The following is a 21,065-nucleotide window of genomic DNA, read 5'->3' as shown; positions in this document are numbered from 1 at the left end:
ATTTCCATTGGCGAGAGTTTCCGGGGGCTCGCCTCGGGGGTCGACATCGCAATAACGACGCATTCGTCGCGCCCGCGCCCGCGCGAGAAATAATGTGCGCGCCGGATCGAAGCGGGAGTCCATTTTTATCGGCCTATACATCTTGACGGTAGTCGCGGCGGAATCGTGAAGTGAACAAGGCGCGCAGGGGCGAGGGGAGCCTGGGGAAGCAGCTGGCGCGAATATTAAAAGCAATCGCTCAGTCCCGCGTAATAACTGACCGGCCGATCCGCCAGTGCATATATAGCGTAGTCGCACTTGCCCGACGCGCGTTGCAATCCGTAGTTGCATGAAAAGAATAATAGTCGCCGCCGCGTCGCCGTTCGCGCGGCTTTTCTCCTCCCTCCCCGCCTTCTTCCTCTTTTTTTTATTTCCAGTGCGTCAGCGTGTGACGCGCGGAGCTCTTCTTTTTCTTTTTATTATCCGCGCACGTAAGTCCCGCAAAATTGCGGCACCCACGCGTCTCTCTGTCTCTCTTCTCTCTCTCTCTCTCTGCCGATCACGCGAAATCGAAGGAATCTCGGATGACCCGGAATGTTGTTGCGTTCTGTCCTTGTCAACTTGGACCTGTGCGCAACTGCGCTCGCTGAGGGAGAACGCTTCCTCCGCGCGGCGCCACGCGGACGTGCCAAAGTCAGGTGAGAGGGATGAGATGGACGAGGACGGGAATGAAACGACGATTCCGTCATCATGAAACTAGGAGAGGAAAAAGAGGAGAAGCGCGCGCGCGCGCGAATGACAAAGGCAGCCGTTTCGTTCAAAGACCCGAGTTATAGCGGACGAACGCGTCGCTGACGACGAGAGAGGAGCGTGCGCGAGTCTATGGATTAAAAATTCAGCGTCGAATCGTGCGCTCGCGCTTTTGTACACGTGCATTGATCTCCCCCGAGTCTCGGCCAGACACAACGAGGGTGAGAATGACGAAACTAGGTTTTGTTTACGGGGCCCGTGTTAGGCTCGCGGGGCGCGTTGACAGTTCTCGCCTGAGAGAGTCTCGTCGCAAATCAGATCACGCAGACTCGAGTTCAAAGTCGGGCGCGAGCTCCTCGATGGAATCGCGATGCGTACGTTGTGCGCGAGATTCCACTGGAAAATCCGTCCGACTATAAAGATCTCTCTCGACCACTTCCGATCCGAGCATCTCGCGCGAGGGGCGACTTTCGGGGGCGAGCTTGGCACGAGTCTCGACGGGTAACGACTGTTAATACGGTACTCGCTCAATAGTTGTCGAATTTTCGACAAAGATACGCGGGGCGAAAGCGTGGCTTTTCGTTTCGCATAAATTCTCTTCGATTCTGCCGCGTTCATAGTACGAAAGTAGAATGTCGGCGTTGGAGTTTATCTCACTATAAACGTCGCGATCTCTTTCGACAAACGTACAGAGAATCGCTCAATAGCAGACTTCGACTCCGTGTGCTAAGTAGATAAGTGGATAAATAAAAAGGGGGAAAAAGAACGAAGAGATCGTACGAAGGGAAAGGCTGACTAATTAGAGGTCGCAACGTCGATACGCAACCTCGGCTACAAAGTAGCGCAGTAACTTTCTCTATAAAATTGCTTCCGCGTGTAATCGGCTCGCCGCTCGCACGCGACGGCCGCGTCCGGATCGTAAAAAAGATTCAACCTTTAATAATCATTCCTGCGAGTTAATGAATCCGGGGGAAGTCACGTCCCTTGCTAAGCGTTTCCTCTCCATAAACGCTCTTAGATAAAATGCCACCCCTCGTGACGACGACGACGACGACGACGACGACGACGACGACGACGACGACGATGAAATAACGGGAAGGAAGCGGTAAAAAGCACCGACTGTTCGGCACGGTAGAAATGATCAGTTGCAAAATCGCAGTCGCGTATTTGCCTTTAATTTGCCGAGCGAATTAATCGGGTATTTGAGGCGGGCAAACGCCACACCGCCGCCGACATCGGTGGCGCGGGAGGGGCGGAGGGGGCGGCGAGGGAAGGTGGAAACGAATCGACGCGCGCGCGCGGATTCCGAAATTTAATAATAATTCTCGTCTCCAAAGCCTCACGTCGCCAAACACGACATCGTCGGTGAATTCTCGTTGTCTCTATCGACGACGAGTCCGACGTCGTCGTCGTCGTGTCTCCGCGCGCGAGAGCTCGATGTTGTCCGAGCGGGGAAACCGCCGCGCGGGGGTGGAAATAAATGATGAGAGCGCGCGCTGCTCTGTTTAAACAGCTAACGAGCCGACGAAAAAACGAACACGCCGTACGAGATGTTAAAAGCCGCGATGATCGCGAAGAAAGCGCGAACGATTCTTCTTCCTCTTTCTTTCTCTCTCAGTGTCGTTTCTCGTGGGAACAACGAATAACAGCGTCCGTCACGCGGAATGTCACGAATGACGGCAGCGCTATCGATACCTACGCTAAGCTGCGCGAAATATGTCGTCGACGGGGAGGAGGAGGGGGGTGGGGATCGTCAAGAATGATTTTCTGTCTTCGCTTCTTCGCGAGGACAAACGCCGAGGGGGGGGGGGCTTTGGAATTCGGCGCAACCCCCGCGTAATTCGAGCCCGCGGGTCATTCGTTCTCGCCGTTATAATTGAAACTTTAACGTTATACGGCCTCTGCGGCCATTTCCGCGTCTCCCCCCCTGTCTTTGGTGCGAGCGAGTACGCGCGGCCACATACCTCGTATAACAGTGTAACCAGCATTCGAATTCCTACGGAATTAGCGCGAGTTCGCCTGTGAAATTTCTCGTTCGCGTTATCCGCGGATGCAGTTCGCATCGGGCGAGAGAGAGCTAGCGGGGCAGAGGGGGGAGGAGGGGGAGAGGGCGGGGAGGGTGGATTGAGGTTTCGGAGCGAGACCGCTTACGGTCGCGACGGGGGTGGCGACGCGACGCGACACGGCGCGGGACAGGGAAGAGGGGTAGTTGCGAAGAATGGCGTCGTGAATTACTTTTCCAAATGCTCCCGATCCGACTCGAGGCTCTCCTTTCTACCGCGCCCCTTCAGGGCAGAAGCATCCAGGGGTAGGTGGCTCTTCCAATTTCCAGGCGTGCCAACCAGATTGAATTTCTATCGTCGTCGTCGTCGTCGTCGTCGACGGCGACGTCGACGACGACGAGGACGACGATGGTTGGCGGCCGATCATTTCGCGAGATATCGGGTAACTGGGTTATGTTTGCGAAAATGGCTTCGAGCCTCTCGATTTTTCTCGGTAATGCTATCTCTCCGTTCCCGACGACGTTTTCTTTCTCTCCTTACTTTCCACGCACCCACGTTCTCCTCCGCTTCTCTCTCTCTCTCTCTCTCTCTCTCTCTCTCTCTCTCTCTCTCTCTCTCTCTCTCTCTCTCTCTCTCTCTCTCTCTCGCTTGCCTTCCGCCTGCCCTCTCGCTTTCTCGATATCTCCCCGCTACCGACTCTCTGTTCTGTCCGCGCGAAACCATCGTCCGGTGAAACGAATCGAATGAATAGCACATCGAAGGCCCTCACGTTGATCGACTGAGCGGCCACGATTCGCGTCTAGTTGACAAACGTCTATTACGTAAGATAGCGGAAAGTGATTACGAAAAGGCAGATGCCGTCGCCTCGCCATCTATCACCGCGCGCCGTGCAATTTCAACAGACCCGCGCGGGAGATCTCGCGAGTCGAAAGTTCGACTTTCATCAGTTCGAGATAGCTACATTAAATTCAGGACTCTCCTCGGGTCTATCGGATATAGAGATAATAGACTTTACTTTCGTGCACCTTCGTGCAAAGTTGTAACGATATCTTCGTGTACTGCCCTCATTTCGACGTGCGCGAAGCCGACGAGAGAGCTTTTCTCGCGCTCGAGGACAAGAGTCCTTTAACACGAGCACACGCTGTGTGAGATTCTACGGCGAAACAGCCGACGCGGGAAAGCTGACGAGAAACGGGCCGAGAAGCGATCTGGAATTAAGCATCGGCGGATTCCGTCGCGCAGGTCGCCGCGCCGTCGCGAGAGGGAAAATCTCCGGAGATCGAATTATTTGCCGAACGTCACAAAGAATCAGCTCTCAACTGACTGATTAACCGCCGCCTCTTCCTTCGCTCTCCTCCCCCTCCCTCTGCTAGCCAGCGCCACGCTGCGAGCCACGCGTGTCATTGGCTGCTGTGTTCTAGTTTCAACATACCGATATATCCGCGCCATAGTCGTAGCTCGCAACTTCGTATCCGGTGTACGACATGTACCGCGAAATCCGTTGCAAATAGCTCCTGCGGGTGCAGTAGCGAAGTTTGAGAGGCACTTTCTTCATCCCCTCCCATCTCTTCCGCGTATCGGAAGGCGAGATCAGAAGAAGAGGTATTACCAAAGCGAAAGAACGGCGGAAAGACTCCCTCCCTCCCTCCCTCTCTCCTCCCCTCACTCTCTCTCCCTCTCTCTCTCTCTCTCTCTCTCGTCTCCCGTCTCTCGTCGCCGACGATGACGACGAGGACGAGGACGAGGACGACGTCGAGACGCCTCTCGTCCGGGAGCGTGCGAGCGACCGGTGTGAACTTCGCCGTAGGGGATTATGCAAACGGGAGTGGTTGCCGAGTACAGGGACAGAGAGCGAGAGAGCCGGGACGAGAGAGGGAGAGGGAGAGAGAGAGAGAGAGAGAGAGAGAGAGAGAGAAAGAGAAAGCCGCATCGTCGGGGTGGATGATGACGGTGACGGTGCTGGCGGTGCTGATGGCGGCGGCGGCGGCGGCGGCGGGAGGGTGGGTTCTCTTGCTTGTCATTACCACGTTCGTGGCTTCCACCGCCCGGGGTGCCGGCCGCTCTCCGTTGCGAGAGAGCTCGCGCGCAAGGGTAGTAAAACTCGCCCCCTCCGCTCGCTCGCTCGCGCGCGGGCGCGCAAGAATATACTCTTTGCTTCCTTCTTTCTTTCTTTGCCCTTTTCTTCCTGCTTTTTCAAGTGGCGCGCGCGTTCTCTCTCTCTCTCTCTCTCTTTCTCTCGGAGCTAATTACAAGCGGACACGCGCGCGTGCTGGGAAGAGCTCTCGCGGCGCCTCGATAAAATAATTCGAGATCGCGATCGTCGTCTCGCGGGGACGAAGAAACGCAAAGATCGAGATTTCCCGGCTCGCCGTGCGCGCCGGCGATTGCGCTGCAACGGGGCGTCCCGACGAGCGTGTGCGATACTCAATTTACTTACTTACACGCGTTTGCTCAACGAAAAATCTCAGCAACGCGATCGCGAGAATCTGATCGCCTTGCTAACACACCGGTTAAATTAAAGGATCTTTGTTTGTTTTTCCCAACATCCACTGCGACTCCGTTCCACCGCGTGCCGCTTATAAGGGATAAAGTACGGGCGGAAAATACGTCCCTACGGGGAGAGAGAGGAGGGGGGGAGGGGGGAGAGGAGGATTAGCTCTCGTATTAGCGGTGTAACGGATGCGAGACTCATATAGACTCTGGAATAATCGCTTTACCGATATCGACTACAAATACGCGGGCAAACGCGACAAAACGCCAAGAAATACGGAGCAGGACCGCAGGCTGGTCAAAAGGAAAACACGGTGTGACGCAGTGTGACGGCCCTAATGACGAAGTCGTGTGACCCGAAAGCATCACTAATGAGCATAAATAGACCTATTCGCCGCGTCGAGAGCGGCAACAGTTCGGAAATTCGAGATTAGGTCCTTTGACGAGCGGAGCGCTCGGAAATATCCTAGATGGATATTTGGCATAACGACGCGTCATCTGAATCCGTGACACACGGCAACTACCACCAAAATGGCCGTCATCTCGCTCCCGGATGTTAATGAGGAGGGGGCGGGGGGCGGGCACGTATAGATCGCGCCACGTCGCCAAGACGCTGCTTCGCGAGGAGAATCTAATCGCGCGATAAAATCCTTCGCGCGGAAGGAACGCGCGGGGACTTTTTAACAGCCGCGTCACCTTGGACACGTCGCGCACCGCTATCGATCGGAATTACACGTCTTTCCGCGACGAGCGTTAAACGGCGGGGGGCTGCGGGGGTCCGGAAAGAAATCGGCGAACAAAGAGGAGAGAGCGTTCCGCGCCGGCGCGGCGGCTTGGAAATTTACGCGGCTGTCGCGAGCGAGCGAGCGAGCGAGCGAGCGAGCGGGCGGAAGTTTCCCGGCTTTCTCAAGACGGTTCCAGCCTTCGCTTTTTAGCCGGAGCGCGGAACGTAAGGTGCGCTTACGTCCGACTTAGCCGGGGTGTTCATCCCCCTCGGGATCGTCCGCGAAGTGAAAAGAGGCGGCCCCACCGCTAGACAGCGACGGCGGCGGCGACGAAGGGCGAGGGCAAGGGCAACCGAGAGTTCGGTTAGCCGACTCGGAGTTCTCGAGTACACCTACTCTTTATTACTATGTAATTAATTGTAATGGGGATTTCAACTGGGAAAACAGCCCAGCGAGGGCCTCTCTCCCTTTGTTCGTTCGTTCATTCTTGTTTCCCGCCTTTTCCGCGTTTTCCCACTGCGCTCGCGTATAATACGTATTTTCATATTTGTTTCTCTCTCTGTCTCTCTGTCTCTCTATCTCTCTCTCTCTCTAGCCTAGCCGCTGCGAATACTCTCGAGCGAATAAGATTTGTTTGCGAGTTTGTATCCGAGCGGGGGAGCGCCGCGTAATATTCTTTCCGCGGTTGCGCATTCTCTCCCTCGGCGAGGTGGTGCGCGAATCGCGAGCTAGTTCGAGGTTTATCCGTCGCGTGACACCGAGTTGCGAATTTTTTTCCCGTTGCTTCGCGATATACATTCTTGCCCATTGAACTCCCAGGAATTTCACATTCTCAATTTCGACGTTTTCTCGTTTCAGATCGACCCAAAGGTAGCGTTTCCTAGGAGAACACATCCAAAGGTAAGCTGATGCCGACTTCTGATGGCCAAAGTCTACCTTAAATCGAATTCCGTGATGCGTATGTGTGCGTGCGTGCGCGTGACCGAGAGCTGATTCATCAAGGAAAAGGAAGAGAAGAGTACATGAGCGGAGCGCGCGCGCGCGCGCGCGCGTGGCAGCGTCGCCGCGGAGTTATCGGGAGAAAGATATTCCATCGGCGGTCCTATCAGTGGCTTAATCCCGTAAATATTAGCGCCGGAAATCACGGCAATGCAAACTTCATCGGAAACGGCTCTAACGCGGAGATATTCGGTACGGGGCTCGTCCATTCGCGAACGAGCTGACGCTGACGTTTATCGTACCAATCTCTCCGACGGCCGACGGCGCTGCGCTGCGCTGCGCTGCGCTGCGCTGCGCTGCGCTGCGCTGCGCTGCGCGGCGAAGTGAAATAGCGGGTTAACGAGAATTACTCGCAGCCTCGGCTCGGGCTACGTTCATTTGGAACGCCGTGTTTTTACCGCACGTGAAAAAAGCACGGACGTGGAAACACGGCGGCGAAGCGTCCGCGGCGGCGGCAGCTTCGGCGGTGCAGCCGCCCCCCGGGTGGTGGAGGACGACCGCGGGGGAGAGAGCGGCGGCGGAGAGGTGCGAGCTTGAAAAGTCAAATGACGGCGCGCGCGAACGGTCGGAGGGCGAGATTGAAGAGGGAATAATAAAGCCGTCTCGTCCTCGCAATAAGAGCAATTAGACGTAATTCACTTCGAAACCCGGAATTACTTCCTCGCCGGCGAATAATCGCGGCGACGAGGCGACGACGTTCGGAAAACGCGCATCGAGAAAACGCGCGAGAGAAAGGACGACATGATGAAAAGTGCGCGTAGCCGACGGCTTACACCGACCGGGAGAGGAAAAGGATAGCGGATGGGTCGGCTAGCTCGGAAGCGAGTGGGAGACGCCGACGGGGGTGGCGAGCGTACGCACGCACACACAGCGACGGCGGGGGTGAAGTGGCGAGAGAAATTCGCGCGACTTAATAATATAAATGCCAGGCACGCGAATTACCGGCGAGTGACTGAATTGCGCTAATTTTAATTGTGCCCACTCTCGCCGTCCCTGCCGATCTCTCACCCTCGTGGTGGCGGGTTCTCGCTCTCCCTCTCTCTTTCTCTCTCTCTCTCTCTCTCTATCCTTCTCCTTCCTCCTCTCCCACACCCTCTTTCTCTCTCTTTCTCTGTTTGCCGGACTCTCAGTATCTCCCTCGGCGCTATTCTCTTACCTTTGCCTACCGTCGCATTTTTACGTTTTTACGACGCGTGCGTGCGCGCGCGCGCGCCCCCGGCCTCCCCCCTCTCTCCCCTCCCCCCTCCCCCCACTCCCGGCCGCCACTCGACCTCTCGTGACCACGGCCCCGACGTTTTATTTCGGTGGTAGAATCCGAAGGGACATGATTTACGACGCGTAGCCGAAATCGCGACACAGTGGACGCCGCGCCGTTGATAATCGCGCGCTTCAACAATCCGGTATCGAACGACGTTTGTGTCGGCGCGAGCCGAGGCAAAGAAAATCTTGAATCCCTCTCTCTCTCTCTCTCGTGAGAAATGGAACGCTCTCCTTTCATACGGACTTGCAGCCCGGACAAATGTCACTCGCTTTTGTGTTACGTAAGGACGGCCTGGCGTGTGCCGCGTCTGGAAGTTCCTAGCGGAGCTTATTTATCACGGACGGCAAATGTCTGCCAAAATTTCGCGTGCCGCGACTTCGGAACTTTAATCGTGAGAAATAAAGTGTTCTCGAGATATGACGTAAGACGGGAGGGCGGAGGGGAGGGCAGCGATAGCAGCAGGAGGGCGCAACTTTGCAACGCGCAGGGGTCTTGGGGGCGGATTCTTGCAACGCCGAAAATATTAATTTTATCCTTCGCGTCCAGGCTCTGCAGCTCTTCTCCTCCTGCTGACGTCCTGAACACGTCGTTCACTCGAACGCGAAGAAATCGCTGGCCGACCACCCGTGCGCCATCTCGCCGAGGCTTGCGATCTCGAATCTCGGTCGCGCGTTACTTGTCCAGCAGATATTTCCGACGTCATTAATGCGTCACTCATTAGTGCGTCATTAATGCGCGCCATCGTGTTTGCTGAATTATTACGTTTTGCTGCATCCACCGGGTGATAGAATTTAACCTTTCGCAACGCGATCGCCGTATCGATCGCTCCGCACAAACGGAGCCCTCCGTATAGCCGGAATTTTCAGATTCTGCGACTGGAATTTTCAGATTGCGGCGAGGTCTCTCTCTCTCTCTCTCTCGCTCCCCCTCTCTTTCGGGAATACGGTGTATGAAATTTATCCCGCGGGCCGTGTGCAAGTTGATGCGCGAATGCGCGGTATTCGAAATAACACAACAGCCGCATTAATCGCGCGCGATGCACGTAATATATGTTTGCGGTGTAACGTACGCGGCGCTCTGCGCGCTTCGCAAGGAGAAGAGAACGCGCACGGGGGATGCAATTTTCATAAAATAACACACCGGCCTCCTAAGACCGCCACCTTTATTCCGCGCCTTCGCACTGTACGAGGCTCTTCTGAGAAAGTTATGCCGCTGTGGGGCGCGCTTCGCGATCGGAGCCAGTGCCAGGAAAGCAGCCGTTCGCGTGTGCGTTTGGCGCGATTCGCGCGATACGATAACTCCGCAGTTCGCGAGGTCGCTCTCGGTCGGAGAAGAAACGCTCTCCCGTCGTTTCACAGCGCGCTCGCTTCGTTCAGGTCACATCGCTGGAAACGTGCGTGATCGCGAGCGACTGCGAGCTACAGACGGAACGCAAAGCTGTGCGCGCACGTTGTCGCGTGAACATTTTTCTCGTCTACATTTACACGAACAAAAACTTTGTCCGTTCTTCGCAATTACATGAGAGAGACAGAGAGAGAGAGAGAGAGAGAGAGAGGGGGGGGACACAGAAATGATGAAAGGCTCTCGGCGAAATCAAAAACAACGGAAAGTTAAAGGGCTCGTAAAAGCGCCTGGCAAGGGTTCCCATATGCGACCTTCCAAACTTTTCGCTGCTTCGTGCATAAAAGAAGCACATCTCTCGCCTGTCAGGAGGGTCGCCCGCGTGAACTCTGCTGGCAAACACGTGTTATTATTCTCCGCGACGGTTCCTCCCGACGCAATTCCCGCGATTTGTAGCGCGAGCGCGCGCGACTCGCCGCACGCGTTTCCGCGTAGCGCGTGCCGCGGAAACGAGCGGCGGCTCCTTCGACTAACGAATGTCTTTTCTCGTTGGAAGAGTAGCGGAGGGCGCTTAATTGCTCCGCGACTTTGCTCGGCTACACACGGCGCGCGCGATTCCGCCTCGCTTCGAATCGCCGCGCGACGGCAGTCGAGTTAATATCGCTCGCGGAGCGCGCGGAGTCGCACAATAGGACACTTAATACCGCCGGCTCGTCAACACCCGAAACGCACGTTAGACCCGCTGAACTTTAGGAAGAGAACGCTACCCGCCGCAAAGTTCATTGAAATGTCACCGAGTGCTCCCGCGTGCGCGCGCGCGCGCGCTCCTCGTAACAACCTCCTTGAGACCGCACGCCGGAAGCGCTTTGTTACCGCACTTCCGGTCTGACGGAAATGGCGCAATGCGCTTCCGACACGGCGGAAAAGTAGCGACAGTCATTACCGTGCCCTTCTCTCTCTCTCTCTCTCTCTCTCTCTCTCTTCCTCCTTTCCTCTCTCTTTCTCTCTCTCTTTCTTTCTACTCTCGCTCGTTCTTCGCTCACTCTCTCTTTGGCTTTCTCGCTGCGCTCTCGCCGCTCCGTCGCGGCCACCGTGCTTCGCTCTCCTTTCGCGGCGGACGCACGAAAAAAGGCAGCCGCGCGGCAAGGATTTTTCCCGCTTTTCGGGAAAATACGAGGTGTACTTCAGATAATTGTCTGGAAGTTTCGTGGCCGAAGAAACGAATGGGACGCTCGCGGCAATTAGATAGCCATTTTTAATCGGGAATATTAATCGGCACGGTCTGCGGGGGTGCACTCACTCCCTCGGAAGAAGGATCAAATATATCGCACGCGCGCGCGCGCTTGGAAGGATATATCGTCAAAATTACTGCTCCGCATTATCCGTATTATTATACTGTTCTCGCGACTCTCTCAGCTTGCTCTGTGAGAGCAAATTTTGGAAGCTCGACGACACGCAGCGAGCCGTTTCCGCGACGTGTCCGAGTAATCAACGTTAAATCCCGAGACGCGTGGACTCGACGACGGCGGCAGCCGCCAGCAGATAGCGAAAATTTCAACCCGCGTGATCACACGTGTCCCCGTCTCATCGGCGAAAGGACAGGCGTCGCGAAGCTATTTGCGCGCGCGGCGTCTATTCAGTTAGCCGAGAAGCGAGCAAGCACGGAGCCGCGACAGCTCGCGATAACTCGCGTCGTAACCACGATCTGCAAAACTACGGCGAGCATCGACGTGGCGTATAAGGGATACGCGTGTAACTAGCGCGACGCATAAACCCTGCGCCCGGCATCGATGGCGCGACGGCGACCCTTTAGCCGGGGCAGCCGGGCCGCTCGGGACAGTAATGGCATCGCCAACCCCGCGGTATAATACCCACTTGTTACTGAGTAGTAATACGTACACGCAGGATACACAAGGCGCTACACGCGGGTCGACGGGGTGAGCGAAGGAGAAGGAGGAGGAGGCGGGGGAGGGACATTACTCCGACCGTCGTAAGCTCGAGAGGTATCGCGGAGAACGGAGAGAAAATAGAGATGCGAACAAGAGGGATAAAGAAAAAGAAGGAGAGAGAGAGAGAGAGAGAGAGAGAGGAGCAGACGAGACGAAGATAGATCCAGACTGAAAGAAAGGAGAAAGAGCGAGGCCGAGGGGGAGATGGGCGGCGAGTGAAAGAGCGAGAGAGGAAGAGAGAGAGAGAGAGAGAGAGAGAGGAGAGTCTAGGAAGAGAGGATGGGAAAACCGGGGATAGTTGCACCACGTCTCGCGTAACGAGCTGTCGGCTCCCCAGGGTGTTCAGCTTCCCTTCGCACGCCCTTCTCGCTCGCTCTTTCTCACTCTGCCCGTCTCTCTCTCTCTCTCTCTCTCTCTCTCTCTCTCCCCCCCTCTTGTCCCCCTTCGTCCACCACACGAAGCGATGTCTCCTCCAGCACCTACGTGCCCTCACAGCCGCCCCGCGTGCTCCTCCTTTCACGAACCCGTTTTGTTTCCTTCGTCGAGAGATATCCACCCACTCGACTCGAGCGGGGTGCCAAGTATATATCTCGTCGATACCCGGCGGCTCTCGATCGCTCGCGCGCGCGCGCGCGCGCGACGCCGACGCCCGTCCCTCCGCCGTCGCAGCCGCGCCTTAATGTTATCTTATATGATTTGTTTGACTTCGCCTCGCGCGGAAAATCTCCCGGCTCGCCGCTCCGGCGGAAAATCCCGATTTCTCCGCGGAACTTCACATGTCGCGCACGGCCGCCGCATTTTCGAAAGCTGTTCCCCACTGTGCGCGAAAATCTGCGGCGACGCGTCCCACGTGACTATACGCGTCCAACGGACGATACTCGGACGTGGTTCGGGATTGCGGCGAGTTCGCTGCATCTTCGATCGACCGGCCAGATTCTTCTCTCCCAACGCGATTAAGCTTTAATTCTGGGCGCGAGGGTGCGCGGGGCTTCGGTGAAATACGTAGCCACTACACGCGTTCTCCACTGTAGGCGCAGCGGAGGGGGCGGCAGGGGGCGGTAGTCCGACTAGTTAAAGGTTAATTTGGCGGCGTAATAAGAGAGACTTTAGAGATATCTAGCATAGAGAACGTATAAGCGTAATCAGCAAACCATGGAGATTTCATGAATATTTAAATTGAAGCCCCCATACGTTATACTGGGCCCTGGACGATTGTAATATTTTCTTTCTTCCCCCCCCCCGCCCCCCCGCACTCCTGCTCGCGCGATGTTAATTCCAGCGGAGAGATATCATTTAATGTAAACGTTGAAGCGTTGAAAATTCTTCGCCACACTTGCCATCTCCGCCATCAGCGCGATTTCCATGTAGATTGTAGGGAGCACGCGGGCGCGAGCGCGCGCGGAAGCTCACTCGTGAAAACTTAATCAGCTCGGGACGATGAGGGGATGATGAATCGCGCGGGGTATCAAGCGGCAAGGCGGGCGGGCGGACGGGCGTGGATCCTCCGGAGTAACCGCGACGAACAAGCCGGAGGGATTGGGATTCCGGCTCGAAGGCGGTAAAAGGGGGGCTCGCGCGTGCTCGCGTCGCGGACGTTGCGGAAACGCGGAACGACGATCATTCGCGATTTGCCGGACCGCGTGCGTGCGTGCGTGCGTGAGCGGACAGTCCGCGCACGCGCGTCCGACGTGGATTATAAAAGCGACGCGAAAGTCGTCGGGGTTGAGCGTTAAGGATCGACCGGCGTTATCGGGGTTCTCCCACGAGGCCTATTCGTAATTCCGAGCGGAGCAAGGATTACGGATGTGTGCACATCCTTCGGCCCCGGCCCCGGTCCCATTTCGTCTCTCGCGCCGACCGGCTCAAAAGGGACCTGTTACATACATCTGCCGCGGCTAAATACGCTCTCGGGCAAACTCCCTGGTCGGCATTAGAGTGAAATCCCATGCATTTTATACACGCCCGGGTCATTCAGCGCGACGACTCGTCGGTTATGGCGACTGTGTACTCTACGACGGAGCCCCCGGTCGCTCCGCCCGCCTCCGCCCGCACCCACCCTCGGCACCTTGTGGACACAGGCCGACCCCGAGAGGAGACCCCACGACGCAACCTTCTCTCCTCTTCCGCCGCTCTGACGCGCCTACTTTTCCTCCTAGTTGGCGGGCCTTCCGGCTATACGGGCGAGAAACACGGAAAAAGGGGGACGACATGACCCGGAGGTGGAATGTTTGCGCGGCGTAAGTGGTGTCTCTCTCTCTCTCTCTCTCTCTCTCTGCAATGTCACTACTTCGTCCCCGAAGGTTTCCCCGTGCCAGAGCGGCGGCAGGGATTGTTCGGCGCTTCGCTCGCGCTATTCCGCGCGTCTCACGGTCTCACGCCGATTCTCGGGGGAGAGCTTGAGGACTGTCTCTCGCGCTGGAAAAAAGGAAAGCCACGGGGCTTGGAGGTCGCGCGTCCCCACCGCGGCCATGTCGAGGGAGGACACCACTCTCGGCGATATTAGTTTAATGTTCCGCAGTGACGGTCGCGGTTTTGCCGGCGCGTCCGCCGCGGAATATACCGCGTCGGTTAGTTGCTTCCCAATATCGAGCCCGATCGGGCTGCGCCAGCAGGACGGTACTCCTCGCGTTGGAAAAATGCAAATGGAAAAATGCCGGTGCAAAAAACTGTATCTCTTGCGCTTACTCGGCGATATCGGCTTCCATCCTAATGAATCTCGACGGCGACGATGCCGGCTCATTATTTATTCCGCAATCGCGGCGGTAGGAGAGCATCAAGAAAGACGCGAATAAAATATTTCGCGGCGAGTATCGATAAGAAGAAAAATTCGGCTCGCGTCGAGAGGCGGTCACTCGACCGCCTCGTATCGATCCCCGTCAATGTGCCATGCGGGGGTGGATATGCGAGTCCGGGTACTGAAACTGTCGAAAAGATACAGTCGGGTATCGGAATTTCTCGCTAATTCATCCCGCCGATACCGACAATGAATCCCGACGACACCGCTCCGCAGTGATCGATCGGACCCGCTGTTCGTTTTCTAATCGCACCGTGACGAGATTAATCCGCGAGGAGGACGCGAATAATACGCCATTTTGCAGCGGGCATCAACGACAGGAAAAATTCGAGCGATATCGAGGAGGGCGGGCGGGAGGGTAGGGTCGAGCGGAGGATCGAACGAGTTACCGTACGAATTACCGTCGCGCGGAACGACGACGATAGACCGTGGTTAATGATCAGCCACTTCCGCAGCTACACCGCGCGTCCGAATCTACCTTCCCCCGGGCGATAAATCGCCGAGTTAATCTTCGACGGAACTTCCTAAAACGAGCGGCCGACCACGCCCGCGAATCCTTTGACCGCGAGCTGCTCCGAAGGCACCACCTGTCGCGGCCGACAGTAGTTTTCCCGCCGGCCGGGAGACGGAAGCCTCAGATATGTTGTGTCGCATTGAGATAAGCTAAGCTCTCCTCGCGTGATGGAGCAGCCCGTAAACTCCGGCGCGGCCACGCCATGATGCCAGCCGAAATGGCTGCTAGATAATGTATAGCTATACGTGACGCGCGTCGACCCCCCGCATTTCCCCCTCCCCTCTGTCTTGTACGCGCGTACGCATACGTGCACGTAACGGGTGGCGCACGGGGGCGCGAAACGCAGCTCGGGTCAACATTACGCGCGGTTTCATTGTCGCACGGTGGAATGCCGATCGGCGGATTGACGCCACGCGCGCTGACTGAGTAGCCGTGCGTTTTCACGCATTCATACGCGTTTCGTCGTTGCGCGGTGCTTTCGTCAATGGCGGTACTTCAATGGCGGATGTAGATCGTAATGTATACGTGTATAGCCAGGGAGTGTTGGGGTAAAAAATATGAAACTACCGTCGGGTCGCGATACCTTTCGAATTCACGCTTCGATTGTCGCACGGTGGGATTCGCGGATCGGCGGATTAGTCGCGCGGTGTTTAAGTAGCCGCGAGTTTTCATGTATTCGCGTATATCGTCAATATTAATTTCAATGATATGTCAAACTATATGTAGTCAAGATATGATAAAATATAGTCAAGGAGATGCGATAGAAAATGCGGAAATATCGAGGTCACGGTGGCTTTCGAGGTACGGCTCGATACGGCGGGATTTTAGTCGCGCGGTGCTTAAGTAGTGCCGCGAGAGTGTTTCATGTATCCGCATATTATCGTTATTAATTTCAATATGCATAGTCAAGATATATAATATAAGATAACAATATACAGTCAAGAAGATGTATCAATATACATAAACAAGATGTGCAGCATCATATATCAAATATATACAGTCAAAAAATATGATAAAATATAGTCAAGGAGATACGATAAAAAATACGGAAATATATCGAGGTCACGATAACTTCTTTTTTTTTTTGAATTCACGGTTCGATTATCTCACGGTGGAATTCTGATCGACGGATTGGTTGCGCGATATTCAAGAAACCGCGAGTTTTCATATATTCGTGTACATCGTCGTTATTAATTTCAATATATATATATATATTGTCAAAAAATATGTCAAAAAATATATAGTCAAGGAAATATGACAAAAAAATACGGAAATCTCGAGATCGCGATAACTTTCGATTGTCGCACGGTGGAATTTTGATCGGCGGATTGGTTGCGCGCGATGCCCAAGCAGCCCCGCGAGCTTTCATATATTCGCACCTCGTCAATGTTAATTTCAATGGTACATACAATCAAAATATACATGTCGAGACATGATAAAATGTAGCCAAAGAGATCAGATAAAAAATACGAGAATATCACGCGGTCACCGCGATTGCCTTCGAGTCATGATTTGATTGTCGCACGGTGTATCTCCTTGAAGACTGATAAGAATGTGGTGGTTACACTTACCCCCTGAAATTTCAAGACGCAGCACGACGATTCTCGGCTCAACGATTGGGATGACAACTGGCATCGCGATGATACGGCTACGTGCGCCGCTGAACCCAGCCTGAAACAGAAGAGATATTCCTCGTTAGTCGCAGCGTCGAAGGAGTTGTCCGATGTCTTTGCGATATCCGGTGAATCGAAAACGCGAAATCTAACCTAATATATAACCTGTGAGACCTGTAAGATGAGAATGAAACGCAGTATTTACCTCTCTCCGCAAACCGCATAACCCCCCAGCCGCTGCTCACGATGTTCCTCTCGAGGACGGCCGCGCGAATAATTTGTCACTTCTTTCGCACCACTAGCACTAAATTCGTTCAATGGAACGGAAAATAACGCGCGCGACGCGTTTCCGCCCGTGTCGACTCACTCGCGTCTCGTATTGTTATGGCCGCGCGCCGTTCACGGCCCGAGCGCGTCCAAAGGTCGCGCGACCTTCAAGCGCGTATCAACATACACGAGACTCGCGTAACGGACGATTGTATTTCCATGAAATATCCAAAAAAAACCGCGCGCAGTTTACCAGCACGTTTCACACGTAGCTCGTTTTTGCACGGACGATCAACGATTATGCGCGAGGACGCGAAATTGCTGATCGATCGGCGATATCAGCGTAAAACACTGGCGCATCGCGCGTCTTCCGCGATAACTGAGGTGTCTCGAGAAGGGAACGGAGACTGTGTCGCGATTTCCGCAAGCTCGATAATGTTACTCGATGACGACGCGTCGAGTCTAATATACTCAAGAGCGCCGATCTTAATGACGATTCGCAGCGGAGACCGGGAGATCGAAAGGCGGAAACACAATGACGCGCCGCGACGCAGACGGCTAGATAGATAGATAGATGGATAGATAGAGAAAGAGAGGGAGAAAGGCAGAGAGAGAGAGAGAGAGAGAGAGAGAGAGAGAGAGAGAGAGAGAGAGAGAGAGAGAGAGAGAGAGAGAGAGAGAGAGAGAGAGAGAGAGAGAGAGAGAGAGAGAGAGAGAGAGAGAGAGGGAGAGAGAGAGAGAGAGAGAGAGGGAGAGAGAGAGAGAGAGAGAGAGAGGGAGATCGCAAATTCGCGCTGCGCGTCGCTTTTTCGCAACACACACAAGTTGCACGTCTGCCTCGAAAGCTCTTCTCCATCTGGCGCGCTTTTTATCACCGCGCTGAATCGACACGCGGCAAAAGAGAAGGAATGCAGCTGTCTCTCTGCACGCGTCCTCGCGTCTCTTTCCCCTGCCTTTGTCCGTTCGTCCGTCCTACCGTCCGTCTGTCCGTCCGTCCGTCCGTCTGTCCGTCCTTCTCGTCTCTCTTTTCGTAAGTGCATCGCGAGCGCGTGTCGCGTCGCGCCGCGCTGCGTCGCGTCGCGTCGCGTCGCGTCGCATGATGCATCTCCCTGAATAGGCTCGGTAATTGCACGTTTAATATTTCAGAGCTTTTTCCGCGAGCGCGCGCGCACAGAGAGAGAGAGAGAGAGAGAGAGAGAGAGAGAGAGAGAGTCCGCGATTTAGCGAGGGGTCCTGTCCGCCTCCTTTCATCGCTCATCTTTCGTCTTGTGCTCGCCGCCTGTTTGCGATGCGCCGCGCCGGCCGAAGGTAGCGAAAAGCGCGGCTGTTCTTGCACCCCTCCCTCCTCCCTCCCCCGAGCGAGCCCAGGCTTCACTCTCGCCGCCTTTCCGCCTCTTTCTCCTCGTTACATCCTCAGTTCGCGGTGTCGTCCCTTCTTCCCTCTCACGCTGCATGATGCATCTCCACGGTGCTTTAACCCACCGTCGGCGGTGAAAGATTCGCGGATAACTCAATATGTGATGGCATCGCGCCCCGGCGTTACTCTACGTCGCGCAATGTGTCTCTTTCTTCGGCGCTTCGACGATGAGGAGAAATGCTTCCCCCGTGGGGAAGTTATCGCGCGGTGCAATCGGCGGTTTAGTTCAGCGCGATTCCCGTCAGCGTGGATTCCCATGGACGATACCGCGGTAGGACTCCGTTTTACGCTCCGGCCGAACGATCGGCGCGGAACGACTCTCCCCAAGACGTGGACGAGCGAGCGACACCCTCGTGGTCTTCGATAAGGCACAAAGGGGTGGCCTAATGCGAGCTCGTCGACAAAGCGCCATTTTGGGCTCTCTCTCTCTCTCTCTCTCTTTGCCTGCTCTCCGTCGCCGTTATTCCCAGCCCCGCGGTGACAAAGAGCCCGGGCGATCTCAATCACAAATTGACAATAAAAAATGTCCAATTAACCCCGAGGAGCATCGAGGATAGATGGAATCGACTGGAATCGGCTCGACCCCGCGCGCACACCACCGTCGGCCGTCTTTTCACCGCAACGAGCATCGGCGAGCGAGCGAGCGAGCGCGCGGGCGAGGGCCCAAGGGGGTCGGGCAGGGAAAAAGGGAGAAAACTCGCGCGAAGTTGGAAGCAATCGAGAAGGTTTAATCCCGCTCGATTGCGTTCCTTACCCGGCAACCTCGGCTCGCCGCTCCCCTCCGTAGCCCCTCTCGCCCAGGCCGTCTCGCCCGGCCCGCCGTCCCGCAGCCACTTTTCCCCCTTTATTACAACCGACGACGACGGACACGTAAGTGCGCGGGGCTGCGAGGGGGCCACTTTTTTCTTCTTTCCCTCCGCGAGAAATCGCGAGCCCGTCGGTATTATATGGCCTCCTCACGCACGCACGCACGCACGCACGCACGCACGCACGCACGCACACACGCGCACGGCCGGCGAGAGCTCGGCGAAGCTCGACGAAGGGGGTGCGGCGCCGTCGGCCTGGGTCTCGTGATGTCGCGGCGCATAGGAGCGAAGCAGGGCTGGCGGGAGGGGCGGGGGGGGGGAGAGAGAGAGAGAGAGAGGTGAGAAACCACCTCGTAAATATTCCACGGCCAATTTCTCGTCGCGAGAGAATATAAGTCGACGGCGCTCGAAGGAATCGTCGCGGCAGTCTCGAGGTGTTCGCGCGTTCGCCGACGATCCGCGGACGATGGATTTCGCGGCGCGATTGAGCGTGCAATCGCGCGCGATCGTCGGCATTTTCGCGTGTCTCGAGCGACACGTACGTATGCATCTCGACTTTCGTCGTTTGTTTTGTTGAGGAACGCCATGGCGCGCGTAGCACGCTCGATCTCTCAGACACTTGAGGCCATCACACATACACACACGAATGAACGCAGTAAGCAGTAAAGAAACTGACCAATCACAATCAATTATTCTCCTAAGTTTTATAAAATTTCGATTGTGATCGGTCGATTTGCTTACTGCTTACGTCTCACTGCTTAAGTTCGTTTGTGTGCGATGGCCTATAATTCGCCGCGCGCGGACAGCGAACTCTCGCGAGGACGCGCGCGTGTGATTCTCCGGCAAAGAGCTGCAGCGAGGGAAATGGGGGGAGGGGGCACGGGGGGCGGATTTCGCAACGCGCGTCGCGAAAATCGCGGTGTCTCGACTGCAACGCACTGGCGAAAATTCCCGGCGGCGCGGCGCGGCGCGGCCGGGAATTAATCGTAAACGAATTTATCTTTGGCGCTCCGGGGTTGAACTAAAACGCTCAGATATTACGGGGAAGTAAGCTCGTTAGAGGGTTTACAGCATCGCCGGTGCGCGCCTGGGCCCCGGCCGCTCCGCCGTCGCTGTCCCCCGCGACCCTTCGCCACCGTTGGAGCGGTAGTAGCTTGCGGTCTGCTAACCGCAGTCTCTACTGCGCTGTCGGTTGCGGATAGCCCGGGCCTCGTGTGCAACCTCGCCGTCTGTTTTGCGCCGAGAGGGCTTTCAAAAACCGCGACTGCCGAACCGAACCAGCGCGCCGCGGCGCCGTCGCCGCCGCCGCCGCCGCCGCCGCCGCCGCCGAGAGCCGGCGATACCGACATCATGATGTAAGCCAGCGACCGCCGCCGAGAGCTGGCCGGATGCACTTTGACGGTTACCGCAAGCACCGGGGATGCACGTAGCAGCTCGGAAAAAGTCCGAAAGACTCTCCAAAGTGCCGGCGCTGAGCACGCTTCGTTGCGACGAAAATCCGCGCCGCTGTTTCTCCTCCACTCCTCCCCCCCCCCCCCCCCCCACGCCGTCGGCTCGCACGCAGAGCTTGCAATAATCGCGGCTGATAATGGCGGACTACGTTTCAGACACGCGGCACTTGGCTCAATATTATCGTCGCGCGATTGCGCGATGGAATATTTTCCAGCTGCTCGATAATAACAAGAATATTTCAATGATGGCTGCGGACAATGCAAAATTCCGTGCTGCAGATATTCGGAGGTATCTCGGGAAATTCAGAGGTTGGCAGGAGAATGAACGAACGAGCTGCTCTCTCTCTGCGAGATATTTCTCTCTTCCTCCTTCCCTCCCTCCCTCCCTCCCTCCCACCGTCCCGTCCCGGCTCTGTCGAGCCGTGTTCGTCGCAGTTGTTCCGTGCGGGAATTACGATTCGCGGGCGCGATCGCGACTGTTTGCGCAGCCGTTATTAATAGTTTCTTCCGCGGAATACGCGGCGAAACGATGTAATTTCCCGTGTCAGCCACTGACGCGATCGGCGATGATTATCGCACCGGTGAAATGTGCAGGCGCGATCAGGAACGACCCAGGCCCACGAGAGAGAGAGAGAGAGAGAGAGAGAGAGAGGCGCACTCGCGCCGCAACTACGTATAATAACTCTTATGGCGCGAGCTCGTGTAC

General features: G+C 56.0%; 1 protein-coding gene across 2 annotated transcripts in view; it reads left to right on the top strand.

The window, feature by feature from the left end:
- The window catches only part of Rbp6 (RNA-binding protein 6), a 282,622-nt gene that overhangs the window by 17,081 nt on the left and 244,476 nt on the right, over positions 1-21,065 (top strand). For both annotated transcript variants that reach the window (XM_025302182.1, XM_025302181.1), the window contains exon 2: positions 6,806-6,847. The gene's annotated coding sequence lies outside the window, so the exon portion shown is untranslated. The remainder of the gene's footprint in view (positions 1-6,805; positions 6,848-21,065) is intronic.

Source organism: Harpegnathos saltator, unplaced genomic scaffold (assembly GCF_003227715.2).
Source record: "Harpegnathos saltator strain DR-91 unplaced genomic scaffold, Hsal_v8.6 scaffold47, whole genome shotgun sequence".
NCBI lineage: Eukaryota > Metazoa > Arthropoda > Insecta > Hymenoptera > Formicidae > Harpegnathos > Harpegnathos saltator.
Note: the sequence above shows the minus strand (reverse complement) of the source record. Positions and strands in the feature narration are given on the sequence as shown.